The sequence below is a fragment of the Condylura cristata genome, unplaced genomic scaffold (genome assembly GCF_000260355.1).
Source record: "Condylura cristata isolate star-nosed mole 26May11 unplaced genomic scaffold, ConCri1.0 scaffold00011, whole genome shotgun sequence".
Lineage (NCBI taxonomy): Eukaryota > Metazoa > Chordata > Mammalia > Eulipotyphla > Talpidae > Condylura > Condylura cristata.
Genome location: NW_004567112.1, coordinates 23,788,716 through 23,799,392, shown reverse-complemented (window position 1 = coordinate 23,799,392; position 10,677 = coordinate 23,788,716). Strand labels below are relative to the sequence as shown.

At 37.6% G+C, this 10,677-nt stretch overlaps 1 protein-coding gene across 1 annotated transcript in view; it reads left to right on the top strand.

The window, feature by feature from the left end:
- The first annotated feature begins 7,030 nt into the window (after positions 1-7,030).
- HECTD2 (HECT domain containing E3 ubiquitin protein ligase 2) overlaps positions 7,031-10,677 on the top strand; it is a 49,392-nt gene continuing 45,745 nt past the window's right edge. Inside the window, exon 1 of the mRNA XM_012723407.1 lies at positions 7,031-7,155. The gene's annotated coding sequence lies outside the window, so the exon portion shown is untranslated. The remainder of the gene's footprint in view (positions 7,156-10,677) is intronic.

Below are 10,677 nucleotides of genomic sequence, written 5' to 3'. Positions count from 1 at the left end.
TGGTAATTTCACAAGGAAAACATACATTGTACAAAAATGAAGGATGATCTAATAAATATATTTTAAAATATGCATTTGTAATATGCTGTTTCTTTTTTTTTTTTGCACCTCAAACATAATTTTTGTAATATGTTGTTTCTTAAGCAAATAAAACTTCTGCCAGTGATCTACTGAAATAGATAACTAGAATGTATTACTTTTTACTTGTTATAGTTTAAAATGCAAGCACTTGCTCCCCTCAGCAGTGTACTTCGTCGATCTGCCTGTTCTATTCCCCACTCTGTCTCTGGTGAAGCCTCTCACCGCCCCTGAGCCTCTGGTCTGTACCCCAGTTCTGTGTGCACTAAAAAATAAATAAATAAATAAATAAAAATAAAATGCAAGCACTTTCAGCTTGTTTGCTAAGCTCTAGCAGTTTAAAATGTTATAAATCTTGAGGTTTATAGTCATGTAAGTTCAACTAAAAACATTTTAACAAAAAAATTATTATAATGAGATATGGCTTTAAAAGTTATAATGGAAGAGTCAACAATTATTCTTTTATCAAAAGTTGATTTAGAAAGTGAAATAAAATGTTTCATCTTCTTGGGCAACTTTTTTCAATTTTTTTAAAGTTAATTTTTTTTCTTACATCATTGTTCATTTCGTACAGAATTGCATGATTTCTCCCCTCAGAATTCTTCCACCACCTGGCTATCACCACAGTCCCTTGAGCTCTTCCCTCCCCTGTTTCGACCAAAAACATAATGGTCCTCCTCTGCTGTATGCCTCAGGCATGTGGTTTGGCTGGGGAAAAAAAGCAAGTTTTGCTTTTTCCAGAATCTTTGTTTGGTTTCCCTATATCCCATTCTGGGGCACCTTTTGAGGATAGAGGATGACCAAGTAAATTTTGCCAACATTTTAAATGTAATAGAACTTGGCATTTATTACAAAAGCTATCATAGAAAGCCATAAATACCTTTTTTAATGGCAACTGATATAAAAATGTGATAAATCAGAAATTAAACTAGATGTAGTCTGTTCATCAGTAAATGCTAAAATTAGAAATACATGTATTAAAATAAAATTTAATATAAGGTTAACTATGTAAATGGGAGCAGAACAGGAACTCCTATGTATTTTTATATTTATAATTCTTGATGTTATTATCTTCCATATTATCTGTATGACTACATAGTCAAAGACCAGTGAGGTCCTTGTTAGTTACCTGTGATACATGATTTTGATTAGTTATACAATTACTTCATAAGATTTTTCTGTGATTAGTTATACAATTACTTCATAAGATTTTTCTGTTTATTGACCTTGTGATACATCTGCCTAGAGAGTGAATTCGGCTATTTATTATGCCAGATTGAAGTATTTTGAGGTTTTTTTCCTTCAATGAGTTCTTAAAAGTTTTCTACCCTCTGTGTTCCCTGTGTGTACTTCCCTTCAGTTTGTCACAGCTGGTTGGGTGTCCTGCTACTATCCATTCTTCAGCACCTCCAGCCCACTGTTCTCAGGCTGGCCACATTCCAGGTCTTTATCTGTAGTGTTCTTCTGTAAGATTCATGGATAACATTTCCAGAACTGCTCAGGGAGCCAGATAGATGTAGGAACTGTGGTAGATCGTATTCTCAGAGGCTCGTAATGTTCCCTGACATTTAATTCAGTCTGAGGTTTGCTGTCATATTAATACCCAATAGCCTCTTGATTTGATTCTCTCATTTTTAATCATTTTACATTTGTAAAATATGCTACCCTGTTTTCTCATGAAAGTCTTGTTATTTTTAAGATTTCCTTTGTGAAAGTGAATGTGAGATAACTGCTGCTTTTATTAATCTGTAGTGCATGATCAGCCTAAGAAATTGTCTATATTTAAATTTCATAGTATCTCAAGTGAAAAGTATCATGTTTTCAGATTACAAGGAAAAGGGGATTTATTGGAGTGATACACATAGATTAGATACAGAAAGCCAGCAGAAACAGAGATTTGACTGCTTCCTCTTACGCTGCTGTGTGCTCACTCTGCAGTCATTCTTTTCTATAGCCCTTCATCTAAAATCTGTAAAAACCTCCTCTGATTGACAGGTAGGAAGCATCAATACCTTTTATGCCAGGTCACCCCGGGTGTGGCTACCCTGCCTACAGGTGGCTGCTTTTCTGGTGAGGGCCAATCTGTGCCACTCCATTGCCATCCAGCACAAAGAACATCAGTTGTGCATATGGGGACCAGAGTGAGACCATTAGAAAGGCAGCATTGGATCTGGCCACCGTGATCACATGCCCAAGGACTCTTCCCTCTAAGCTTTGTGCCCTGACAACCATTGACATCCCCTAAAGCTCTGGCAGAGCAGCCCTGCTCTCTGCCCTCATTTCCTCACTGCTCATGCATTTGCCATTCCATCTCAGACTGTTTCTGCCACCACATTCCCCTGAACCTGTTGCCCCCAAGATTTCAATTTCTCATTCTGGTATGCACTTTTACCCCTAACCATTTTCATCATTTAATGTTCTGGGACACTTTTTTTCTGGAAACTGTCCTGTCTTAGTGTTTAACATAGCACCTTCTCTGGATTTCTTACCTCTCTTGCCCATTTGTTCTCAAGCTTTATCATCTAGTATCATACCTGCCATTATTTCCCAGTTCTATCCTTATAATCATTTTGTATAACAGTTGACACATAACAACTTTTATCAGTTAGAAAAATTCTATTTTTTTGGCATTCCGATTACTGCTGTTTCAGGTCACACTCCATCTTTTCCAGGAGGTGGTTTTAACTTCAGATATTACCCCCTTTCCACCTATTCCCCACCTTGTTGCCAGGGTATTTTTCTAAAGTTCTAATAGGATCATGTCACCCTCATTTACTAGTCTGCAATGATTTTCCCTAGCGCCTTTAGGATAGAATCTGTTCTCCATAATCTGAAAACTTCATGATACAGTCTCTGCTTGTATTTCTAGTTTCATCTTTCTGAGCCATTCTCCCTTTCTGACTATGTACTGTATTCCAGTCTCACTGCTCCCTAAATCCATTGTTACTCAACCAAAAGAGAACACCATGACAGTTACCAAAGAAACACCTTGAGGGGTGTTGGTGGGGAAAAGTATTGAGGTTTCTCAAGTCTAAAAATAGACCTACCATGCGATCCAGTAAGCCCACTCCTAGATATCTACACACAAGGTGCAGAAACACTAACATAAAGGAATATGTGTGTGCCTGTGTTACAATAGCCATGCTAGTGGATACACAGTGCCAATGATAGATAGTAGACTAGGAAGCATTATATACACACACATACTGGAATACTACTCAGCTATTAAGAAAGATGAAAGCTTGCCATTTGCAACAACATGCATGGAACATGGGGCTTGGAGCAAAGCAAAGCAAGTCAGGAAGAGAAGAACAAATACCAATAATTTTACTCACGTGGAATATAGACAGGCAAAACAAAGGAACAGTAAAAACTAGACCAAAATAAACCCTAGAAGTCTGACTGTAGAACTGATGCTAGGAGAGAAGGTAAGAGAAGGGGGGAACAAAGTGTGAGTTGGGGTCCAGTGGAATATGAGGGTTATGGATGTCTTGGTTGGGCACATGGTGTTACCACATACATTTGAAGAGTAGTAAACCTTTGCTTTTATACCAGGGACACGCTAACCTGCTGAGAGAGATGGTTTATGGAGCAGGTTCGCCAAGGCGCTGCTGCTCCGTATGCAGCCCTTGTGTGTTTATTAGCAGTATCAAGCAAGTGTGATTGATTCTGTGACAAGAGCAGAAGATAGGGGAGACAAATGGTAAGGGGAACTGGAGGGGACATGTTGGCCACAAAAAAGCAACTGAGAGCATCATCCTAACCATACAGCTAAAAAGGGCTTCCTGTGTAAATAGTGGTCTGTACTTAATGATATCTGAGGTACTTCTAGGCCACCTCACACCATGACCACACAATCACAGTAATGGCTACCTGCGTGTCCTCTGGCTTGCCTCATGATGCAGGCCTTTATCTTAGGGCAGTCATGCAGTAATGCTTCCAAAACCTACACGTATAGGTGCAGAGAGACTATATTATACCTCATAATTGCATACAGTGTTGTTAGAACAATGAAAATAATATAGTAAAAATCCTAAGTATTTTTTTAAAAATACACCCTAAGGGACCATTAAGCTCATTTTATAAATTTGTTATTTTTATTAATTACCATGTATAACCTAATGGAATACTACTCAGCTATTAATAAATATGAAATCTTGCCACAGCAACAACATGCATCAAATGCATCAAGTTTGACATTGTTTCCACTATTATTTAAGATATTATGACAGAACAAAACATACAAATGAACGAACCTGGCCTCCAAAGTTAATGAAATTCTTATCTAAGTATCCTAATAGAGCAAGGAATGATTTACTTTTACAGTATATAATTCATTTAGATTTTATTTGCCTAATCAGTACACTAGTTGTGTAAGCTGCTTTAATTTACAAAGATAATGTAAACTATGTAATTTAGTAAGACTTTCATGGAAAGTTTATCACTTTCTTTTTTATCTCTAATTTTTTTCTTTCTAGATATCTACATAAATCTAGTAGAGATTAGAACTACTAGTTGTCAAATGGCTTTATTGATTGAATCAATTATTTATTATTTGGAGATTCCACAAATGATCTAAGCAATATTCTTTGAGACCCTTCATTAAGGAGGGGTAAAAGGGAAGAACAATAAAATAATAAGTTTTTCCTAGATTGTGAGAACATCAAAGGTTTCCCTAAAGTACACTTACCTTTCCTGCTAAGGTTAGGTTAGGTGAATTAGGTGAATTGCTCATAAAACTATTAAATTTCATTCAGCATACATTTATAAAATTAGAGGTCATATCAGCCACAAACAGCTACAGAGATAGGTTGCTATGTATAACATATATAAATAATAAAGCCTTAATGAGTGATAGCAATATTCTAGAGCAAGAGACACTGAAGTGTAGTGAGAATACACACTTAAGGGTCATTCAGATTACAGTCTAAATTCCCACTTAATAGCTCTATGTACTGGGTGTAATACTTTAGTTTCCCCATATGAAAATGAGTGCATTACTTCATAGAATCAATATAGTACTCAGCAGACTGCAGATACTAACTTGTTTTAGTAAGCTGCTGTAGGACTGCTAATTTGTTGAGCACCTGTTGTTTTGTAGGTCCTGTATCAGACTCTAGATGTTGTTGTCTATAATTCTGAAACAAAGATTAGAATACCACTTTATTTCAGTTATGTATAACTTTTATAGACTGAATGATTATGTAGGATAATCTTAATGCAGAATTATTAACTCAGACCTCACTGAGCCTAAATCTAACTAAGAAGCAAACAAAACAAACAGCAAATTCTATGAGTGCCAAGGATGTCATACATACAAAGTTGCATGTAGATGCTTAGCTCATTAAAGTATTCCTGAAGTTCTCATATAGTGTCCATGATGCTGAATGATTTCAGGTGAGTCTCTAAAAAATTCCATTCTCTCATCTATAAAATAAAGGAGTTAAATAATTATTAAAATCTATTCTGTATGCTATCTGCCATTTATTGTTTGTAGATTCTTTTCAATACTAAACTCTTTTATGAAAGAAGAAATGCAGTAAATTTACTGTAAAAGTACAGAATCTCTGTCCAAGATTCACTGTTTGTCTAACTCTATGGTAGACAGGCAGTTTCTATGCCAGCGTGAAGTACCCATATGAGAACTGTTATAACTTAAGTTGCAAGCAGAAATGACTGAGGTGGTGAAACTGGTAACAGAGGAATGATGGTAGGTAGCGCTGCATTTCCAAAGTGGCTCCACATTATAATGTTTGACAATTCTCAAGTTTTATTTATGGCTGATGCTATAGAGTCTAATGGTGGTTACCAGTGGCTCTGCTCTGCACAGGTTCTTCATAGTCCCAAGCCAGTGAGTGCTCTACATCTCACTTTGGGCTCTGGTTCCCTCAGAGGAAGGAGAGCAGAAGTGGAAACTGGCCTGAAAAGCATTAGTGCTTCCTGGCCCACGAAGGACAGACATTACTTGTACTTGTGTCCCACTAGAATTAATTAGATGTTTCTCTTAACTGTAAGAGGAATGGAAGTGTAGGGAGTGAATGTGGTGAATGGGAATGTTTTTTTCTGTTACATGGCATACAAGCTGTTTCTAACAAGATAAATGGAAATTAGTCTTCTGGTGAATGAGTAAAGAGGAAATGAACAAAAACTCTGTTCTATAAAAGTAAAGAAATTACCCTAAAGAAGTGGATGTAAGGAAGAAATTACTATATTCTATTAAGCATCTAGAAGCTGGAACATAGTGTAAGCTAGAAAAAGCTGAGAACTGAGAATAAGCTCTAAAGTAGTTGTACTAACTGAACATTATACTGATGATGATTTTATAATTATACAGATTAACTATATATTAGGCTGTGCACTTATACTTGACATTTTGTGGCAGGAGTATTGATTCTGTGCTATAGGAAGATTGTTTGTGCATTGAACAATCCCTACGTGCTTAGCATTCTTGTTTTTATTTAATCCTGATGTATGCAAAATACATCAGGTGCCTGAATAGAAATACAGTCTTTTTACTTAAACTTTTAAAGCTGCAGCAAAAGACAAGAAAACCTTCAGTGAATTAACCAGTAGGGTATTACATGCATATTAACTATTGAAAACAATATTTGTAGAGTCATAATTAACATGTTACATAAATACAAAGCTAAAAATGTTAACATTAATGGAACAGGTACAATGTACAAGAACTGTGTTGTGTTGTATCTATTATCTCAGTTTATCCTCACAATAACACTGTGAGGTAGGAGCTATTTATTATCCACAATTAGATGATATGGCTTTTTTTATAACTAAATAATTTGTCCCTAGAAAAGGTAAGTCAATTTTATGTATATCAGATTAAAAGCTATTATAACTGTTTATGATTTCTGCAATAAAATAATATTATTACAATTTTAATATAGCTAGCTGGAATTATGCTGCAATGTAAACTTTTCTACTTTTAGGGTTTGGAAAGAGGAGCCAAAGGCCAGATTTCCACTTTCAGCAGTTTTATTTCAACTGTTAACCAGAAGAAAGAAGCCGCTGAAAACAGAAGTTCACCTACACATCTTGTTTTCCCTAACATCAAGAATGGTAAAATAATAATAAAGTTTTTAAACCTAATTCTTAAAAGTGCACATAGTGTCTCTGTATAGTAACAAAATTTTTAAAAGTAGATTATTCTTTAGATTGGATTTTAATTATTCAGTGTTACTCTGATAGGTCCAGTTAATTAATGCAATAAAAAATAATAAATAGTATTTTTAAATGATTTATTTATTTATGCTTCCAGAACTGGGGTACAGGCCAGAGGTGTGGGGGAGGAGGATGAAAGAATTCACCAGAGACATAGTGGGGAGCAGAACAGGCAGGTGGGCTGAAATACACTGCTGAGGGGAGCGGTGGGTGAGACAGAAGAGGTCTGCCATGTCACATGGATCAGCTCCCCCGCCGGGGATCTAACTCATGCTGCAGTGGCTGCGATAGCTTGATAGTGCTGTGCTTTAACTTGTTGTGCCACAAGGGAAGGCCATAATATAAGTAAACAATCTTTCTTTTTAGGTGACTGTTACCAAGAGGTAGAGAATGAAATTAAAAGTTTGCGAATAGTAAGAAAGTTTTGTTAGGGAGCCCGACACAGTAAGCAAAAATCCAGTGGATTTCCTTTATTTGAGCAGTGGTTGGAAGTACATGAAATGCTTAAATCTGAGGAAAGCCAGTATAACAAAATTTATGAAACTTTATTTCAAAGGTAGTTTGAAATAAAAAACTTCACATAAACATTATAGACATGTCAGATATAGCCAATTTACTCTCTGCTATTAATACATTCAATTACAATCTGCATTTATTAATTTTTAAGAAGTTTTTTAGGGAAGCTTAAGAAAAATGATGCTTCCTTTAATTTTTCAAAAGTTGTTTTTTTTTTTATTATTTATGCTGAGGTGAGGTATAGGCCAGAGGTGGGAGGTGGGGGGTTGAGAGGGTTCACCAGTGGCTGCGGATAGCTTCACAGTGCTGACACTTAACCCCTGTGCCTCCAGGGATGCCCTGCTTCATTTGATTTGTAAGAAGAAATGTTTGAAAGGATGCAAGAAAAAATGAGAGTGCCCATTCATTACCAGTATCGTATATTACAAAGCTATGTTGCTGATAACCCTGCAACCAAGGTACAATACAGATGGGAGATTAGTGAGTAAAAAAAAAAGTTATATATGGCCCTCCCTGGTGGCGCAGCGGGTTAAAGCACAGCACTGAGAAGCTAAAGCCACTTCCACATGAGTTCGATTCCCACCTGCCCCAGAGGAGACCACATGGCACAGCAGACCTCTCCTGACCCGCCCGCTGCTCCCCTCAGCAGTGTACTTCGTTGATCTGCCTGTTCTGCTCCCCACTCTGTCTCTGATGAAGCCTCTCGCCACCCCTGCACCTCTGGCCTGTATGCATAAATAAATAAATCTTAAAAAAAAAAAGTTATATATAACTAGTGTTCAATTATTCCAAGAAATGGAATTGGGCCAGCTGACCAACCTGTTGAAAATAATAAATTAGACTTTTTGAAATTACTTTAAAAAAAAGATTGTTTTATAATAAACTTCTTGAAATGCCACCAATGCCACCTTTTACATTCATTCAAGTAAATTAAAAATGCAGCTTCCACAATAAATGGTAAAGTGACTGCCATTTTTCATATTATGTATATTTTTTTCTAATTTTTAATTTTTTTTCTTGAGGAATTACTTGGTTTACAGAATCATACATATTTTAGGATTTATCAGCGACAGAGTGGGGAGCAAAATAGGCAGATTGACTAAGTACACTGCTGAGGGGAGCAGTGGGTGGGTCAGGAGAAGTCTGCGGCGCCATGTGGGTCAGCTCTGGGGCAGGGATCAAACTCATGCTGAAGTGGCTTTAGCTTCTTAGTGTTGTGCTTTAACCCGCTGCGCCACCAGGAAGGGCCCTCACGCCACTTTTTTTGACAGATAGAACTTTTGACCTGACATATGGAGGAAATTTCTGATGAACTGGTTTCTCTTAGTTGATAAATCATGTTAATCACACAATTCTAAATGCATACCCATCACTCCCTACGGCTTCCAAAATGAAATAAAAAATTTTATCTTCACACTCACAGATTTTCATAATAGGACAATAGCTTTTAACCTTTGTCTCCTACTTTTCTCCTGCATGTGCCTTGCACTTCATTCATTCTTCTTTATGTCTCCCCCCTTCTTAGTTCTCAGTTTTTGCCAATCTGTTCCCATTGCCTAGAAGGCACTCTGCCTTCTCGTATCAGATCCTATCTATTATTTAAAGCTACCTCTTTACTAAACTCTTGCTATTTCTCTTCAGCCAGCCAGAGTTCATCCCTTCTTTTTCTTACCATTGAGGTTGGGCTTTTTTGTTGTTACCTCTTGTAATGGCCAACCCTCAGTACTGTGACTGCACACTGCCCTCACCTACACTGTGTGTTCCATGAAAGAATACCTCTGTAATCCCTGAAGAGCGGCCTTGTTTGTCACAGATCTTTAGCAAGTATTTGCTGCATAGAATAAAATGAGGGAACATGGGGAAAAAGCTGTGAGAGTGGATAAACCCGAGCACTAGTAATAGCAGCCATAACAACACTTTTTTATGGGCTTACTGTATTCCAGACCTGATTCTAAGCGCCTGTCACTTGACATACTCATGCAGTCCTTACAGCAGCCTGAGCCTTACAGCAGCCTGGGCATTCTTTTCCCATTTTAAAGGTAAGGAAAGTTAAGCCACAGAGTTTTATGTGACTTGCCCTGCATGGATTCAGCACAGCTAATGAATGGAAGAGACATGGAAAAGAAAAGAGAGTCAAGGGTAGTTTTGTATAATATCTCCGTTAAAAGAAGGTGCACTAGTGAAAGAAGTGGAAGTAAGCTAAAAGAGAGATAAGAGAACCAAGCTGTGTGTGACTTGAGAAAGAATTTAAGGACGAGGACTTGGTCAAAGTGTCGTTAGAAAAGGACAAAAGTGAGTAAGCACTGAGACAAGTCCAAAGATTTGTTGTTTAGCATGTTCATTAGTGATTTTCAAGAAAACAGTTTCAATGGGATGATAGTAGGAGAATTCAAATCACAAAAAGAAAAGGGTAGATTAGTGATGAAAATGCATGAGTGAATGCAGACTGAAATGATGGTCACAGGAAAGGATCTACTGTAGATCCTGAAGTTGCAGTAGGGCCACTGAGTAATACAATGAGCAGAGCGGAAAAGTGTTAGAGGACAGGATCAAGGAGGAGCGGGGGCAAGACGTGAGGTGCTCACTCCAGCAGAAGAGAAGGGCATTTCTTACTCAGGCTGTGGAGCAGGGGGGAGATAAGAGCAGAACGTCGGTGGAGGAAGTAGAAATAAGGGAATTTCCTTCTAGCTTGAATGCAGTGCTCTTCCTGGAGGGTATACTGATTTCCTAGGGCTGCTCTAACAGTGCCCAAATTCGGCAGCTTAAAACAATAGAATGTTTCCTAGAAGTCTGAAATCCAGGTACTGGTTGCTCCTTTTGAAGCTTTGGAGGGAAAACCTGTGCCAGTCCTGTCCCTCAGTGCTGGTGCTTACCAGCAGTCCTGGGGCCCTGGGACCTGGACAT